Source organism: Gopherus flavomarginatus, chromosome 3 (assembly GCF_025201925.1).
Source record: "Gopherus flavomarginatus isolate rGopFla2 chromosome 3, rGopFla2.mat.asm, whole genome shotgun sequence".
Classification (NCBI taxonomy): domain Eukaryota; kingdom Metazoa; phylum Chordata; order Testudines; family Testudinidae; genus Gopherus; species Gopherus flavomarginatus.
The window spans coordinates 104,621,409-104,640,877 of record NC_066619.1 but is presented as its reverse complement, the minus strand read 5'-3'; the positions used below and the strand labels follow the sequence as shown (position 1 = coordinate 104,640,877).

The window sequence follows — 19,469 nt, the reverse complement described above, 5'->3', positions numbered from 1 at the left end:
GCAGTGAACTTTGGTAAACTAGAGCTGTAACGTTTAAATTTGTGTGGTTTTGGAAAAGGTACAAGAAATGAACATCCAGTTAATCATTACAGAAAATAAGAACGAGCTTGTTATCAAATCGTACAGGGAGTTTAGAATTATGGCATTAGAGTTGATATGAAAACTGATCTTTGGAAACTGCAGAGACTGGGAAAATAAATAAGTAGCTAGACAAGAGCTTGGGAGATGAATGTTTGTTTCCCATTTTTCATGTCAGTTTGAGCATTTACTAGCACAAGTAGACGTGTTAGGGTATGTCTACACTACACAATTATTCTGATTTTATGGAAACCGGTTTTTTAAAACAGATGGTATAAAGTCGAGTGCACGCGGCCACACTAAGCACATTAATTCGGCGGTGTGCGTCCATATACCGAGGCTAGCGTCGATTTTCCTGAGTGTTGCACTGTGGGTAGCTATCCCATAGTTCCCACAGTCTCCCCTGCCCATTAGAATGCTGGGTTGAGATCCCAGTGCCTGATGAGGCAAAAAACATTGCCGCTGGTGCTTCTGGGTAGAGCCTCACCCCTCCCTCTGTGAAAACAGCAGCAGCCAACCGTTTCACGCCTTTTTTCCTGGGTGAACTGTGCAGACGCCATTCCACAGCAAGCATGGACCCTGCTGAGCTCAAGACAGCAGTCATGGACGTTTTAAACACCTTGCGCATTCTCGTGCAGTCAATTCTGAACCGGGACCTGCAAAGCCAGACGAGGAGGCGGCGGCTACGGCAGAGCGGCAACGAGAGTGATGAGTACATGGACACAGAATTCTGTCAAACTGCGGGCCCCTGCGCTTTGGAGATCCTGCTGGTAATAGGGCAGGTTCTAGCCATTGAATGCCAATTTTGGGCCCGGGAAACAAGCACAGACTGGTGGGACCGCATAATGTTGCAGATGTGAGACAATTCCCAGTGGCTGCGAAACTTTCGCATGCGTTAAGGGCATTTTCATGGAACTTTGTGACTTGCTTTCCCCTCCCCTGAAGCGTCAGAATACCAAGATGAGAGCGGCCCTCACAATTGAGAAGCGAGTGGCAATAGCCCTCTGGAAGCTTGCAACGCCAGACAGCTACCGGTCAGTCAGGAATCAATTTGGAGTGGGAAAATCTACTGTGGGGGCTGCTGTGATGCGAGTAGCCAAAGCAATCACTAAGCTGCTGCTACGAAAGGTAGTGACTCTGGGAAATGTGCAGGTCATAGTGGATGGCTTTGCTTCAATGGGATTCCCTAACTGTGGTGGGGCGATAGATGGAATCTATATCCCTATCTTGGCACCGGAGCACCAGGGCGCCCAGTACATAAACTGCAAGGGGTACTTTTCCATGGTGCTGCAAGCACTGGTGGATCACAAGGGACGTTTCACCAACATCCATGTGGGATGGCCGGGAAGGGTTCATGACGCTCGCGTCTTCAGGATCACTACTCTGTTTAAATGGCTGCAGCAAGGGAATTACTTTCCAGACCAGAAAATAACAGTCGGGGATGTTGAAATGCCTGTTGTTCTCCTGGGGGACCCAGCCTACCCCTTGATGCCATGGCTCATGAAGCCATACACAGGCAGCCTGGACAGTAGTCAGGAGCTGTTCAACTACAGGCTGAGCAAGTGCAGAATGGTGGTAGAATGTGCATTTGGCCATTTAAAGGCACGCTGGCACACGTTACTGACTTGCTCAGACCTCAACCAAACCAATGTCTCCTTTGTTATTGCTGCTTGCTGTGTGCTCCACAATCTCTGTGAGAGTAAGGGGGAGACCTTTATGGCGGGGTGGGAGGCTGAGGCAAATCACCTGGCCGTTGATTACGCACAGCCAGACACCAGGGAGATTAGAAGAGCACACCAGGAAACGGTGCACATTAGAGAAGCTTTGAAAACCAGTTTCATCACTGGCCAGGGTGCAGTGTGACTGTTGTGTTTGTTTCTCCTTGATAGACCCCCCCCTTTGATTGACTCATTCCCTGTTAACTGCCCCCCCCCACTTCGATCACAGCTTGCTTTCTAAGGAAATAAAGTCACTATCATTTAAAAATCATGTATTCTTTATGACTTAATTATAAAAAGAGAGAGAGAACTAACAAGGTATCCCGGGTTTGGTTTTGGAGGAGAATAGTAGGGAAGGAAAAGGCCACTAAAAAAAATTTCATAATAATGAGAGCCTTTTGGTTGGGCTGTCCACTGGGGTGGGTGCACGGAACCTACCCCCACGAGTTCTTACTCGTCTGGCAGGTGAGGAGGCTAAGGAACATGGTGAGGGTGGTTATACAGGGGCTGCAGTGACACTCTGTAATCCTGCTGCTGTTCCTGAAGCTCTACCATACACTAGAGCATGTCAGTTTGATCACACAGCAGCCCCAGAGTTGCATCCAGCTACCGCTGATCTTCCTGCCACCACCTCTCATCTCGAGCATCTCTCCTCTCATCTCGAGCATCACTCCTGTCCTCACGTTCGTCCCTCCTGTCCTCACGTTGGTTCCTCCTGTCCTCACGGTCACTGGCATCTTTCCTGTACTTTGCTACCATGTCCTTCCACTCATTCAGACGAGGTCTTTCATTGCGCATCACTTCCATGATTTCCGAAAACATTTCTTCTCGCGTCTTTTTTTTCCACCGCCTTATCTGAGATAGCCTTCGGGGTGGAGTAGGGAGGCTTGAAAAATTTGCAGCTGCATGAGGGAGGGAAAAAAGGGAGAGAAGTATTTAAAAAGATACATTTTAGAGAACAATGGTCGTACTCTTTCACGGTGAACACCACTATTCACCTGACATAGCACATGTGTTTTCACTACAAGGTTGCATTTTGCATCTTACTATTGAGTGCCTGCGGCTTTGGTGTTACAGATCACAGACGCAGGTCCAGGCAGCAGAATTCGGCTTGCATGCGGCCATGGTAAGCCATTGTCTTTCGTCTTCTGAAGACTTCATCTATCCAGCACCCTCCTTTCCCAAATAGCAAGCAAAGCCCATTGAGTGCTGCTTCTTTCATGTTAACGTGCAGCAACAGAAACCACCCCATGGCTGGTATCATGGAAGATCAGTGCTAAATACCCCCTTCCTCCCCCCCTCCCCTCACAACTGCGTGGCTGGTAGCAGGGAAGATCCCTGCTAGCCAAGCGCAGAAGAGCTCAGTGCCAATCGTGCCCCCTCCAGGTTCCCCCCGCTTGGCTACCTGCAGGGAAGGATTTCTTTTAAGCCACAGGCAAACAGCCCAGTAGGAATGGCCATCTCTGTCCCCTTAATTAAATTCCTGAATTTCAACCAGGTTACCATGAATGATATCGCTCTCCTGAGGATAACACAGCGAGATAAAGAACGGATGTTGCTTGAATGCCAGCAATCACCGAGACGGTACGCAGCTAGGCTTTGTCATGCAATGATACCAGATTACTTGCTACATGCATGGCATGGTCAAGTGTCCTACCATGGAAGACGAATAAAGCAGCGCTGCCCAGAAACCTTCTGCAAAGGCTTTTGGAGTACCTCCAGGAGAGCTTCATGGAGATGTCCCTGGAGGATTTCCGCTCCGTCCCCAGACATGTTAACACACTTTTACAGTAACTGTACTGGCCGCAAATGCATCCCAAGTCCTCAGGGCAAATTAATCATTAAAAAACGCTTGCTTTTAAACCATGTCTTATATTTACAAGATATACTCACCAGAGGTCGCTTCCATGGCTTCATTGTCTGGGATAGTTGCTTGGGAAGGTAATTCCGTCTGGGTGAGAAAAAGCTCCTGGCTGTTGGGGAGAACGGAGTGCTGTGTGCTCTCTGCAAGCTCGTCCTCCTCTTCCTCCTCATCTTCCCCATCTGCAGAATCCTCAGGCATGGCTGAGATTACCACCCCCACCTCAGAATCCACGGACAGGGGTGGGGTAGTCGTGGCGGACCCCCTAGAATTGCATGCAGCTCAGCATAGAAGCGGCATGTTTTTGGCCCTGCCCCGGACTTTCCATTTGCTTTTTTGGTTTTCTGGTAGGCTTGTCTAAGCTCCCTAACTTTCACACGGCACTGTACTGAGTCCCTGGTGTGGCCTCTGCATCATGGCCTTGGAAATTTTTTCAAATGTTTTTTCATTTCGTCTGTTGGAACGGAGTTCTGTTAGCACGGAATCCTCTCCCCATATAACGATCAAATCCAGTACCTCCCGTGCAGTCTGTGCTGGAGCTCTTTTTCGATTCTCAGGAGACTGCGTTGTTACCTGTGCTGATGAGCTCTGCATGGTTTCCTGTGCTGGTGAGCTCTCCATGCTGGCCAAACAGGAAATGAAATTCAAAAGTTTGCGGGGCTTTTCCTGTGTACCTGGCCAGTGCATCCGAGTTCAGATGGCTTTCCAGAGTGGTCACAATGCTGCACTGTGAAATAGCTCCCGGAGGACGATACCATCGAATTGCGGCCACACTAACCCTAATCCGACATGGCAATCCCAATTTCAGCGCTACTCCCCTCATCAGGGAGAAGTACAGAAATCGGTTTTAAGAGCTCTTTATATCGATATAAAGGGCTTCGTTGTGTGAACGGGTGCTGCATAAAATCAGTTTAACGCTGCTAAATTCGGTATAAACGTGTAGTGTAGACCAGGCCTATGTCTCTGATTTCAGAGTTCATAAAAGAAAGAAGAGTTAATATGATCAATTTTCTTTACTGGGGAGACTTCTTATGTGCATCTTAGGGTGAAGATTCTCTTCACAGGTCATAAATGAGAATGTCAGAATTATACAAGTCTATTCTGTCGTGTGTTAGACAAGCAGGAGAGCATACATGATTATAAAAATATCTTTTGTAAAAAATCTAAGTCTAGGCCCAGAATAGCTCCTCTAGACGTGATAACAAGATAGTGATAGATGTACATTTTAAAAGTGCCTTTAGAACAATGCCAAAAACTATTTCTTTATTCATGCAACAGCAGCAAAAATGTTCAGAAGACAGAACTATCATGCTTGTTCCCTCTGTCCCTTGTACTGGAAGTAACCATTCTTCCTTATAAAAATAACTGGAAGTTATAATTATAGGTGAAGTTGGTAGTGCCAGCTATAGTGAAGGTTGATCAACACACTCTGTGATAAGAACATGTTTTCGGTTGTTTATATCTTTGCCAAATTTCATCTCTTTGGGCTGAAATTTTCCATGCCAGATGTCTGCATGAGGCTGATTTTTTTTGAAGTTTCAGCTAAACTTGTTTCTAAAGAATGAGATTAGGAATTCGGAAAAAAAAAATTGCTCATATTTAAATAATGCTTAAACCTGTTTCTTGAGCAGTTCTAGCTGCTCCATGTTTGGAGGCAGGACTTGCAATTTGGCTGGGGATGTTGCCAATTTGGTCAGGGATGTGCCATTAAAAATTGACCAAGTTTTGAGGCTCCGAAGAATCTCAGTTCACACATGCTTCATAGAAACGTGCCAGTTGGCAGCTAATATTCCAAAGAATCCACCTGCACTGAGCATGCCCCAGCCCGAGTTGCAGGGGCAGAACAGTATTTTGCCTGCAGTTGCTCCTCTTGGCAGCCAGATCTGCCTGTGGTATCAGGCACAGGACCTGAGAGTAAGGAGTCTTTCTCCAGCGCTTTCAGCTTTCTCCCTTCTGGGCACAGGCAGTGTGGAGGAGGAGGAAGCCTAACTGAAATGCAGAGGGCTGGGGAGTTTTATGGGAGGGTAGAGACTGGGTCAAAGTCTGTGCAGGATAGATTGGAATCTGAAGGGGCAGGGAGGAATAGTAGGACTGGAAGCCAGGGGATGAAAGCGGGACTGGGTAGGTGTAGAAGTTGGTATTAGGAGCCGGTGAAGGTAATGAGTGAAGATAGATTGGACAAAGAACTGTTTATGTCTGCATGGGGAGATTGGGACTGGGTGGGCAAGATGACCAGGCTGAGAAGCCTGGCGGTGAGGAGAGGGAAGGAGGTCCAAGGTAGGGAGACCAAGAGTTGGAATGGGAGTTAAGTTGAGGGAAAACAGGGATTCTGATAAGGAGCCCAGAGGGAGAGATTGGGACTGGGAAGAGGAACCCAGGGCACACTTGGAGATTGGGGCTGAGAAGAGGAGCTGGGAGACAAATCTGGGACAAGTGCGGCCAGAAGGGGTCAAGTTTGGCAAGAAGAGGGGCAGAAGGCTCTGTGCCCACTTGAGAACACTCCAGAAGCTGGAATTAAATCCAAGATTTTTGAGTGTGTGTATTCCTTTGCTGTCAGCAAATATCTGTGAAATCCACTGATAAAATTTCTTTCAGCATGCTCTAGTGGTTGGTTCACATAGAAGATGACCTACAGCTGCTATCAGTTACTTCAGGGTTGCCCAATTTACGGCCCACGGGCAATACACAACCTACCAGAGCATTTCGTAAGGCCTGCAGCCTGCTTCAACACAGTATACTAATGGCTGATTCATTAGCGTTTTGTCATCATGTTTACTTCAGTTTAGTTTACAGAAGTGTGTAAATGTAGTGTACATAGAAATAACATGTCTAAATACATACAAAACAAGCTGAACTTAAAATATAAATCAGTAGTGGTGACTTTAAATCTTATTTTAATAAGTAGAATGTGTTTGGCCCACACAAGGTTATGCTTAGGTTTATGTGGCCCTCCTGTGTAATAAGGTTGGTCACTAGTGTGTTACTTCATTAGCTCAAGTGTCAGAAATCTGTTCAGTGAATCTAACTGTTCCAACCCTGCTGATGACCCATGTGGGTGTCTGTGTGATGTCACATGATAGATTTTGGGGTGTTTTTCAGTTTGTTTTATTAAAAAACCTTATGAAATAATCCATAAAAAAAGTACTTTAAAAGAACATTAAGGTTGAAAAATCAAGCACTCCCAAGTTAGGAAATGCCTAATTAAGATTCTTCTTCGAGTGCTGTCCCTGTGGGTTTCCACTTCAGGTGTTGGTGCATCCCAGCATAACTGCTGAGAGATTTATGGCAGCAGTGACCACGTGGGTCACCTTGCAGTGCCGCATGTAGCACGCGCATGTCCCAAGCCCTTCAGTTCCTTCTCAACTGTCCTCGGCTGAAGACGGAGCTCTGGGGGCAGTGTTAGCACTCTTCTGTAAAACCATTAGAAAAATAGTTTAATTAGATGGTCAGATAGAAAGTTATAGTTAGTGTTAGTGTTACTTTATTGAAAAAAAAATTGATTTTATTAGCTGCTTTCCCTCAGGGGACGGTTACCCATTAAGATGCCTAGTTCTCCGGGCTTCAAACCCTACGGCTCCTGCTGCAGAGCTATGCCCGTTTCATTGTGTGTATGCTGTCTGGATGAGAGGCATATCTCCCAAAAACGCCCCCACTGCAGCAATTTGAAAGCAAGAGCCTGACGTGACAGGGATCTATGGCTATAAATGATTTTAATTGAGAAATCCCCTCCAGCCAGAGTCAGACAAGCAGACTGCCTCTCTAGGCACTCCTCCAAATGGGAAGGGAGACAGACCCTGTGAAAGACCAAAAAAGACTTTTTTCTCTCTCCTGCCAGATCGCTACACTTGATGCCGACATATACTTAGGTGAGCACCTTTGACGCTCCAGGCACCTCCGGCACTGCTGAAGTCCGAGCAAAGGAGACTGAATTGAGGCACAGACAAAGGCATGCCTCCTCCATGGCATCAAGTTCCCTGGAATGGGACTCGGCACCGAGCATCTCCTCAGGTGCCATCCCTCTTCTTCCAGCACTGACTGTGCAGTCGGCATGGGTGGACAAAAACAAGTCGGCACCGGCCGCACCAACTAAACAGTCATAGTGTCTGTCAGCACCGACGCCTGCATTGGCGAGCACTGACCCTGGGACACCGATGGCCCGGACATTAGTACCAACACAGTCTCTGCTGATATTGTTGACACCACACTCCCTGATATTTGGTACCAAGGGCTCTCCAACAGGCTACAGAAGAGATCCCAACAGCTCTCATGACATTGCACAATCTTCCAGCAAAGATGAGGAGGACATGCTGGAGCAAAACACCTTCTCATCACACCACTCCTCACCGAAAGCACACTGCACACCATGGAACCATATGGGATCAAGATACCACCAGACAACTCAACCATGGTGTGGATCACCGTGGATTTACCCCCCTATGGTCTTCCCCATGCCATGGGCACATTGGGAACCCTGGGCGTCTTAAAGGGATCCACATCCCAGGCCTTCCGCAGCTCACAGATGCAAACTGCACTCTAATCCTTTGTCTCTCATACTGCAGCCTATGGAGGCTCAGGATGTAGGAGAGGACACAGAAACTGGCACAGACCAAGAAACTACATTTCCTGCTCACAATTCTTCCTCCATAGATGAGGCTATTATGCCCCCACTACCAGCTTTGGCGGATGATTTCAAGCAGTTTCAGGGCTGTTTAAGTAGGTCGCTCACAGCCAGGACATCCTGCTAGAGGAGGTACGGACAAACCAGCCCAAGCTGGTACAAATACTACAACCATCATCTACCTCCAAAATCGCTCTTCCTATCAACGATGCCATCTTAGATCCAGCGGAGACCGTTTGGCAGACACTGACCTGAATTCTGCCAACATGCAAAAGAGCGGATAGAAAGTACTATGTACCCTCAAAAGGGGCAGACTTTCTCTTTGCACATCCACCCCCCAGCTCCTTAATGGTCAATGCTGCAAATCAGCGCGGCAAACAACCACAGTTTAAATCAACACCACAGGAGAAAGAGCACAAGAGACTAGACATGTTTGGGCGTAAAGTGTACTCTTCAGGCACCCTACAACTCAGAGTGGCCAATTATTCCGCATTGTTGGCAAAATATTACTACAGTAACTACAGGAAACTTAGCTTGTTCACAGCAGAGCTCCCAGAGGAGAAACAGTCACAATTTCAAACCATCATCAATGAGGTCAACTGATAGCCAAAAGAACCCTTCTGGCATCACTAGACACCTTGGATATGGCAACCAGAACCACGGCAACAGTCGTAGTAATGTGCTGGGCATCCTGACTACAGGCCCCGAGTATACCCAAGGAACTTCAAACAAAGGTAGAAGACCTACCTTTCAATTGAGAAAAGCTTTTCTCAAAGTAAACTGATGAGGTGTTTCATTCGATGAAGGAATCTTGGGCCACCCTTCGCACTTTGGGGATATATATGCCACCTGTGATGAGAAGAAGGTACCAGTTGTATCAAAGACTTAGAGACTCCTCTAACAGCCGGCAACAACATCAGCCTTACAACAATCAATGGCAACGTTCACAGCGTTGACGAATGCCCTAGTCACAGGTGCCCACTTTCCAATCGGCTCCTCCAAAACCACAATTTTGAAAAGTTGGTCAAGGATTTGAACAACCTTCCTCACAAGACAGCACCTATGCCTGACCCGTCCCCAATTTTTGGTTATTTACTTCGCCCTTTTTATCACATCTGGGTCTCAATAACATCGGACCAATGGATTTTAGAAATAGGTCGGGATATACCATCCATCCCTTTACCTCCTGATCACCTAATCTACCCCCTTCCACATCCCTCTTCAGGGACCCTTCTCACAAGCACCTGTTACGACAAGAAGTCGATCATCTTCTACAATTAGGTGCCATGGAATTAGTTCCATCGAAATTCAAAGTGAAGGGATTCTACTCCTGTTATTTCCTGACCCAGAAGAAGAACGGTGGATGGAGACCTATCCTGGACCTAAGGAAGTTCAACAAGTTTGTACGCTCCCAAAAGTTCAAAATGGTCACATTGGGCACGATTCTCCCAGTGCTGCAACAGGGAGACTGGTTTTCAGCCCTCAACCTCCAAGATGCTTATTTCCATATCACCATTCATCCCACTCATCAGAAATTTCTGCATTTCATGGTAGGACAGGAACACTTCCAATACAGAGTACTACCATTCGACCTATCCACTCCACCAAGGGTTTTCTCCAAAATCCTAGCTCTGGTAGCAGCACATCTATGCAAACAGGGAATTATGAAGTTCCCCTACCTATATAATTGCCTTCTCAAAGGCCCAACTTGACAAGTAACAGTGGTCACAGTCCAGACCACTATCACACTGTTCCAGGAGCTAGGGTTACAGATAAATGAATGGAAATTGACTGTAATCCTGGTCCAACAACTGGACTTCATCTGGGCACACCTCAGTGCCATAGAAGCCAAGGCATCCCTGCCCCCAGCTGGATTCACAACTCTCACAAAGCTTATCTCCAAGGTATGAACCAGCCCCCAGATACAGACTTGTGCTGTCCTGCAACTACTAGGACACACGGCAGCCACAACATTCATGGTATGACTCAGAAGACTACATATGCAGTGCCTACAGGGTTGATTAAGCACGGTATACATACCCAGCAAACACAGCGTACACACATGACTTGCAGTACCAGCCAGTGTCCTGGACCCTTTACCATGGTGGACAAGACCACAAAACGTTTGTATGGGCATCCCGCTTCAACAGGAACACCCATCAGTTGTGATCACCACAGATGCCTCACTGATTAGGTTGGGGCGCACATATGAATCAACACACAATTCAAGGCAAATAGTCTCCGATGGAGACTCAGTTACACATCAACTTACTAGAGCTACGTGTAATCCGCAGTGCCTGCAGGCATTTTCTGTCTCATAGAAAGAACAAGTCTATTTGCATTATAACTGACAATATTGCATGCATATTTTACATCAACCACCAAGGAGGAGCTTGTTCACACTCGTTATGCACCGAAGCCATGAAACTCTGGAACTGGTGCATATAACGCAACATAAACATCTTGGCATCCTACCTACTGAGCTGTCAGAATGCGATGACGGACACACTCAGCAGGTACTTCTCCCAGGACCACGAATGGGAGATGAATGGTGAGGTTCTAAAATCAGTCTTCAACTGGTGGGGCATTCCCATTATCGACTTGTTTGCATCCCCGATGAACTGCACATGCGCAATGTTCTGTACACAAGTGAGACTGGGACCACGATCACTGGAGAACGCCTTCCTCATCAAATGGGAGGTGCAACTCGTGTGCATTTCTACTGCTATCACATGTGATACACAAGATGCGAACAGACAGGGCCAAAGTTATCCTCATAGTCCCAACATGGCCCAGACAAGCGTGGTACCCTTACCTGATGCACCTGGCGGTATGCGCCCCACAAGCTCTCCCTCGTCATCTGGATCTGCTGTCTCAGCACAACAGTGGCACTCTTCACCCGAATCCAGAGATACTCCACTTACAAGCATGGCTCCTGCATGGTTCTGTCATGGTGAACTAACCTGCTTGGAACAAGTTAAACACCTATTATTAAACAGCAGGAAGTTGACCATGCATAATACCTACCTTCAAAAATGGAAGAGGTTCTGTGCCTGGTGCCAAGAAAAACATTTAATGGATGCTACAGCACCACTACCATTAATGCTGAAATACCTACTGGAGCTGAAAATGTCAGATTTAATAGTGAACTCAGTCAAAGTCTTTCTTGCTGCCATTTCTGCATTCCATCAGGGGATTGATGGAACCTCGATGTTTGCCCACCCAACTAATAAACACTTCCTCAAGAGTATCCTAAACATTTACCCAGAAGTTCGGTGACCTATCCCAGCACGGGACCTCAACCTGGTGCTGAAATGCCTCACCACACCACCATTTGAACCATTGGCCATCAGCTCCTTGCTACATTTATCTATGAAAGTGGCTTTTCTGGTCGCTATTACATACGCCAGATAGGTGAGTGAGATAGAGGCACTCAGCTGAACCTCCAAACCCAGTATTCTTCAAAGAGAAAGTCATGCTACATCTATACCCTAAATTCCTACCAAAAATATCTTCAGCATTTCATATGAACCAACCAATACATCTCACTACGTTCTACTCTAAGCCTCGTGGGACTCCAGCAGAGGCCGCCCTCCACACATTGAACGTTAGGGTGCGCTGGCGTTTTACATTGAAATTCCCTGGACTTTTCGTCTCTACTACCGAGCGCTCGAAAGGAGACGCTGTATCCACTCAGAGACTGTCTAAATGGATCTCCACATGCATTCAAATGTGCTGTTGTATCCGTAATATAGAACCACCTGAACACATTAGAGCACATTCTAATCGATCTGTTTCAACTTCAATAGCATTCCTAAATAATGTTCCAATACTAGAGATTTGTAAAGCGGCCACTTGGGCCTCCATCCACGCATTGCTGAGCACTGAGCAATCACTCATGACTCCAGGGCTGACGCTATAGTGGGCCTCACAGTACTTACTTCAGTGGCTCAAATGAACCCGAAGTCCCCCCATCACTATGAAGGGCACTGCTCTACAGTCACCTGAACTGGAGCACCCACAGGGACAGCACTCGAAGAAGAAGGGAAGGTTACTCACCTTGTGCAGTAACTGAAGTTCTTTGAGATGTGTGTCCCCATGGGTGCTCTACTACCCGCCCTTCTCCCTTGTACTTCAGAGTTCTCAGTAGGGACTCTGCGGTATAAAAGAAACTAGAGGTCTCGGGTCATGAGTGCACGAGTTACATGCAGCACCAACGGCACTGCGAGACCCATGCAGGCACTGCTACATAAATCTCCAATCAGTGGTGCTGGGACACACCGACATCTGAAGTGGAGCAGCCACATGGACATACATCTCGAAGAACCTCTGTTACTGTACAACGTGAGTAACCTTCCCTTACCTGTGCAAACTCAACAAGGCCCCTTTGTGCATATGCATTCTGATACAGTCTTTTTATTAAATTATCGGATACTATATTTTCTGCAGGACCCCTACCTCATTGACTGCATAGAATGGACCATACCTTAGGGACCAATATATATAATACATTCCCACAATGAAATTGAGGCACCATTTGTCACTTTTCAAAATATAAGCCGTATCATTTGTGTGTATATGCATACTGTATTTGTTATTTTGTGTGTATTATGGTAGTGCCCAGGGACCAAGCAAGAACAGTACAAACCCAGAGTAATAAACAGTCTCTTCCCTGGAGAGCATACAGTATATTCATAGAGCCTTGCATGGATACAAAATTTATATCTGCAGATGTAAAGCGGTTATCTGCAAAACTGCCAGACTCTGCCAAGAACTTTATCTGTTTTCTCTACCTCATGGGACTCTCTTATTCAAAATAATTGTAGTATTTTATTAAAGAAAGTGCTTAGAGTCTAGCCTATGAAGAATGCTACTCAGCATTATAACACCTCCAAGACACAGCCCTTAGCTAACATTAATGAAAAGACTTAAAATCAAAGTTAATTTGGGGGCAGCAAATATTAATTTATTTGATCCTTTATTGAAAAGATCAACCAAATAGTGCTCTGTGGTCATCTAATTGATTAGGGATTAGAGGTTATCAGTGTAATGATAACCACCGTGGCACATTCAGGTTTGTCATTTTCTAGAGACTTATTCTGGGCTCACCACTGTGAATATTTACTTGGGGAATTGCAGTAATTGTATGTGGAAAATAAGTTGTGTAATTACATTTGTATTTTTGCATGTGGGTTTTTTTTTTGAAAACCGAGTTCCAAATTTGTGATGAGAAGTGGGGCTTGAGGCCACCAAGTTTGTTGTGAGACTTATCCAATGTATAGACTAATGAGGTTCTGCTCTGTGTGTGTACATATCTGAGCAAAAGGTATAGGTTATGTATCCAAGGAGGAGGAATATTATGTAATCATTCCATGTGCTCAAGTATTTATAAAACAAAAACAAGTAAAAAAAAAAAACTGTTTTAGTGCGGTTTAAATGTAACTATAACAATAGCACAATGGTCATTGCTATTAAATCTTAAGGGACTAGGCTGTTACTGTTTATCTCCTAGATGCTATCCTAGCTGAGGCATTGGGTGCAGGTATAATATCTGTCAACAAGAGTAGATTAAGATGCAGGGATATTTTTTTCCCCATGTTATTTGAGCTGGTTTCTCATGGGAAGCAGAACATGCCTTCAATAAACAGTGGTGTGTTTGAAGTATCGTATTGCCCTTTACTGGTCACTAGTGACTTGAAGGAGCAGCTTGTCTCTCCCAGGCAAGTGTTTGAGCACTGTTTTATTGTTTGGTAAAGGAAGCTTGGCAATGTGCCTTTGAAAGAACATTCGAGTTACTGTAGTCACATTGGTTGAAGGTCACTTAAATCATGTGTGTCTACTTTATTATTTTCTAAAGGGCCCGCCTCACCATGCATCTCGGCTGGTGTTGTGCAAGAAATCTCTTAAGGTTTATTGCAATCACTTGGGCTAGACTGGCCAATAATTACCTGCTATGGTTTCAGCAGTTTGGAATCATTATCTATGATGGGTTTACAGGGAATAATCCCTTTTAGGCTTCCCTTGTCTTTATTATGAAAATGAATCAGTAGGAATAGTCACATATATTCACATCATGGCCCATATGTTTTGATGGTTCTGTAAATGTATGCTTTGGTTTAGATGCATTAAAGCTGTTAAGCATTTACCCCGCTACTAATCTTTTATATCCTTAATGGAGATGAAGTGGACTGTGTTTGTTTGTTACATATAAATAGTATCTGAAGCAGTCTTCTTTTGGTACAAAAGTACAGTGGCATTTTAATTCCTGGTTCCTGGAGTGTCTTTAAAACAAAGAAGGCCTGTTAGAACCAAATTCTTTAGCATTATTATGTATTATTATGATTATTTGTATTGTGATATTGCTATTCAGGTTTGGGGCCCACTTAGATTGTAAATTCTTTGAAGCAGGGACCACCTTTTTGTTGTGTTTGTACAGCACCTAGTACAATGGGGTCCTGGTCCATGACTGAGGCTCCTAGGTGGAACCCTGTGTGGGACTAGCGTATAGCCCTGCAGCAGGACTAGGATCCCACAGGTCCTGCATGACCTACTGCCATAATAGTGGGAACGAGATTAAAAAAAGTCCCACACAGGGCTTTACTTCTAGGCACCATCACAATACAAATACTTGATGATGATGATGATGCTTAGGCACCACGCACACACACATAGTGACCAACAGTCCCTGTTTCAAAGAATTTACAGTCTGAATAAGCTCTTCAGTTGTACCATGATGAAATGTGTCTTTGTGAAACACAGGGAAGATCACCCCATGCTCATTTTTGTGCTGGTTTGGTTTTAGTATAATCACATAATTTAAAGGGTTTATGCAGCCTAATGTCCTGTAACATCAGGAGTTATATTTGGGATATATAAAGTGGGAAAATTCAGAACAGTAGCCCAAACTAGTTCTAGTATGCTCTTTTGTGCCTAGACAGTACTATCCTAAGTTCATATTGCCAAGAAACATACAAAATTAATAGGGTTTATTTTGTTATTATCATAAAATGTCACATGTGCCCTCTGCTGGTTATGTATCTGCAGTGAATCATAGAATATCAGGGTTGGAAGGGACCTCAGGAGGTCATGTAGTCCAACCCCCTGCTCAAAGCAGGACCAATTCCCAACTAAATCATCCCAGCCAGGGCTTTGTCAAGCCTGACCTTAAAAACCTCTAAGGAAGGAGATTCCACCACTTCCCTAGGTAACCCATTCCAGTGCTTCACCATTCTCTGAGTGAAAAAGTTTTTCCTAATATCCAACCTAAACCTACCCCACTGCAACTGGAGACCATTACTCCTTGTTCTGTTCATTCTGGATGAATGAACGCTGTCCATAAAGAATGTTCCATAGCAGGGCAAATGCTGAGATAGAAAATTTATCCAAATCCCCTCTCTGGCTTGGGTTTTATTGCATGGCTTCTGGTTTTACCCAAATTGACACCAGTTTTACAGGAGTCTGTAGCTGCATTCTTGCCTCTCACTTTTACAAATAGTTACCTAAAAAAATACAAACACAGAAAAGTACAAAACCATAGAGGGCATCTCCTTCTGGATTTTCCCAGAGCTCCCTGCACAACTTCTTTGCTTGTGTCTCATCTGACAGTGAAAACACCCTTATTTTAAGGTGTTAAGCCTAAATAGACTGAGCTGCATGTAGCTGGCTCCCTGCTGGTAGTGTCTACCTGAGCTGCTGCTGAATCTAAGCTGGGAATTCTCCTCAAAACTTCCGGCTGCCTGGCCTGGCAGGACCTTCCTAAGAACACCACTGGAGCAGGGTGTGGCAGAGCTCCATGATCCCTTGCAGGGGGTTCGAAAAGACCTGTCCCATGGTCGAACACCAAAATTACATATTCACAAAGAATTTGCTAGTATTAGTGCTCTAGTTTGATCCAGCATCATCCAAGCCTGTTAGTACTTATAAATCCACAACTTTTCAGAGGTCATCAGGATGGAACATCCAGTGTTGAGGGTATTAAATCGACCAGGGCTCTTTATAAAAAGCTGTGGTCATCAAGCAAGGGAGAAGAAACAAAGCCATTTGACTTGAGTATCCGACTTCTGAGCAAGAGTAAAGAACATCAGCCCTGACACTCTTGTAGACGCTTAACAGAGACCGAGAGTTATTCAAAGTAATACATCTCTACTCCGATATAACGCAACCTGATATAACACGAATTTGGATATAACACGGTAAAGCAGCGCTGCCGGGGGGGCGTGAACGCTCGTGCTCGGGGCGCTGCTCGGAGTCCCGGCACCGTTCTCCCAGGCGGTACCGGTCGTACTCGCGGCATCGATCGCCATCTGCACGGTCCCGGTCGGGCTCGTCTCACCGCCGGCACCGAGACTCCAGGAGCCGTTCACCTCGGCGTTCGGCTCCCCGGTCGACCTCCCGGCACCGAACCGGTGGTAGGTCCCGATCCCGGTCGACCTCCCGGCACCGCGCCGGTGGCAGGTCCCGGTCTCCGGTGGAGTGGATCAAAGCAAGTTCAATATAATGCGGTTTCACCTACAACACAATAAGATATTTTGGCTCCCGAGGACAGCATTATATCTGGGTAGAGGTGTAATTATTTAAAAAGAGCCACTAGAGAAGATTGGTGATCCTCTAATGAGGAAGGGACAAGATCAGAGATGTGACAAGACAGGCAAATAGCATCTTGATTAATACTGAGGTAGGGCATTTGTTTGGGTGAAGATTGAGGATATGTTTTGGAGGTAAGAGGCTTTTCTTCTTCGAGTGATTGCTCATATTCCATTCCAGGTAGGTGTACGCGCTGCGCGTGCACGTCTGCCGGAAACTTTTTACCCTAGCAACCCCAGTGGGCCGGCAGGTCGCCCCCTAGAGTGGCGCCAGTATGGCACCAGATATATACCCCTGCCGGCCCTCCCGCTCCTCAGTTCCTTCTTACCGCCGTGTCGGTTGCTGGAACTGTGGAGTGCGGCTTGCTGACCTCCACGTCCCTAGCTCTCCTGTTCTTGTTCGTCGTTTTTAGTTGTAAATAGTTCTTAGTTAAGTAGTAGATAGACTGTTAGCATAGTAGTTAGTTAGAATCTTGTAAATAGTTATCTAACATCACTTGCGGGTGGGCCGTTGCCCTCCCCGGCACCCGGCACCGGGCCCATGCCTGGCTCGCCTTTCAAGCAGTGCTCGGCATGCAGGAAGCCGATGCCTACGAGCGATCCCCACGACGCGTGCCTTAAGTGCCTGGGGGAATCGCACATTAGCGACAAGTGCCGCATTTGCAAGGCTTTTAAGCCTCGCACTAAGAAGGAGAGAGACCAAAGACTTCGTGCTCTCCTTATGGAAGCGGCTCTGTCTCCGGCACCGGCGGCGCAGTCAGCCAGTTCTACTCCGGCACCGGACCGCGCCGGCACCGACCATCTCCGGCAACAGGAGCAGACTCACGTCCCTCGGCGTCTGCAACACCATCCAGGCAGCCTGAGTGGAGCGCCCGGCACCTACCCTGGCCGCGGCACCGCCTACAGGACTGCTGTCGACTCCGGGCCCGGAAGGTCCGTCGAGTCCAGCCCCTCCTAGCTCCCCCTTAAGATCAGGAGTCGAGCTACGGGTACCGTCTACGCCGGAGACCTTTGCCTCAGCTCGGGACTTGATCGCATTGACGGAGCCATCTCAGCCTCAGCCGGCACCTCCGGGACGGGTAACCTCCAGGGGTAAGCCGATGCTTCGAGCGCTGTCTCCCGAGTCCCGGCACCGATCACCCCGGAGGCGTGAACGCTCGTGCTCGGGGCGCCGCTCGGAGTCCCGGCACCGTTCTCCCAGGCGGTACCGGTCGTACTCGCGGCATCGATCGCCATCTGCACGGTCCCGGTCGGGCTCGTCTCACCGCCGGCACCGAGACTCCAGGAGCCGTTCACCTCGGCGTTCGGCTCCCCGGTCGACCTCCCGGCACCGAACCGGTGGTAGGTCCCGATCCCGGTCGACCTCCCGGCACCGCGCCGGTGGCAGGTCCCGGTCTCCGCTGCCGTCCCGGCACCGCGCTCATCGAAGGTCACGGTCCCGCTCCCGGCACCGACATCGCTGCCAATCCCGATCCGGATCTCGGCACTGGTCATCACGCCGTTCCCGGTCCCGATCCCGGCACCGATGTGGGTTGCGGCACCGGGCCTCGGCACCGAGGGGAGCGTCGGTCTCGGCGCACAGAGCTGCATACCAACCAAGCTCAGCGCCTCCGTGGCCTTCTAGGGAGCCATCGGTCTCTTCCCAGACTGACAGCGCCTATGCCATGGGACAGGACAGACATTCGGCCCTGTTCCAGGACCCTCCACCACAAGAGCGAGGGCCTCAACAGTGGGGGTTTTGGACCCCATGGGCATATTCCCAAGCCCAGGGTCCGCAACACGTTACCCCCTGCCCTATGGGGGAACGCAGACCACTGGAGGCGACGGTATCTAGACCCCCTCACTCCCCGGAAGCAGACGGCAGGTCCAGTCACCGGGACCCAGAGCTCCCTCCAGAAACGGAGGTGCAGCCCCACACGGAACCCCTCGTGGACACTTTGTTGCCGGGGGTTTCCTCGTCCTCTTCTCCGGATGAGGCAGTGGCGGGTACCTCGTCCTCCAGTCCTCCCCCACTGGATCTTAGGGCACACCAAGACCTCCTCCGCCGGGTGGCACAGAACCTGGACTTGCAAGCGGAGGAGGTCTCTGAAATTGAGGACCCGGTGGTGAGCATCCTTTCCGCTGATGCGCCCACCAGAGTGGCCCTGCCCTTTATAAAGACAATCCAGGCCAACGCCACTAACATCTGGCAGTCACCGGCCTCCATCCCTACGACCGCTCGAGGGGTGGAACGAAAGTACATGGCCCCCTCGAAGGGCTATGAATACCTATATGTTCACCCGACACCCTGCTCGTTGGTGATCCAGTCCGTGAACGACAGGGAGCGCCACGGACAAGAGGCCCCAGCGCCCAAGTCGAAGGAGGCGAGACGAATGGACCTCCTGGGCTGCAAGGTCTATTCGGCTGGGGCGCTACAGCTCCGGGTCTCAAACCAGCAGGCCCTCCTTAGCCGCTACTCCTTCAACTCGTGGGTAGCGGCGGGGAAGTTCGTGGAGCTCTTGCCTTAGGACGCCCACCAGGAATTTTCCACCATCCTGGACGAGGGCAAGAAAGTAGCAAGAACATCGCTACAGGCCTCCCTTGATGCTGCCGACTCGGCCGCTTGGACCCTA

General features: G+C 47.8%; 1 protein-coding gene across 8 annotated transcripts in view; it reads left to right on the top strand.

Moving 5' to 3' along the window:
- FOCAD (focadhesin) overlaps positions 1–19,469 on the top strand; it is a 210,354-nt gene that overhangs the window by 129,011 nt on the left and 61,874 nt on the right. The window lies entirely within an intron of this gene.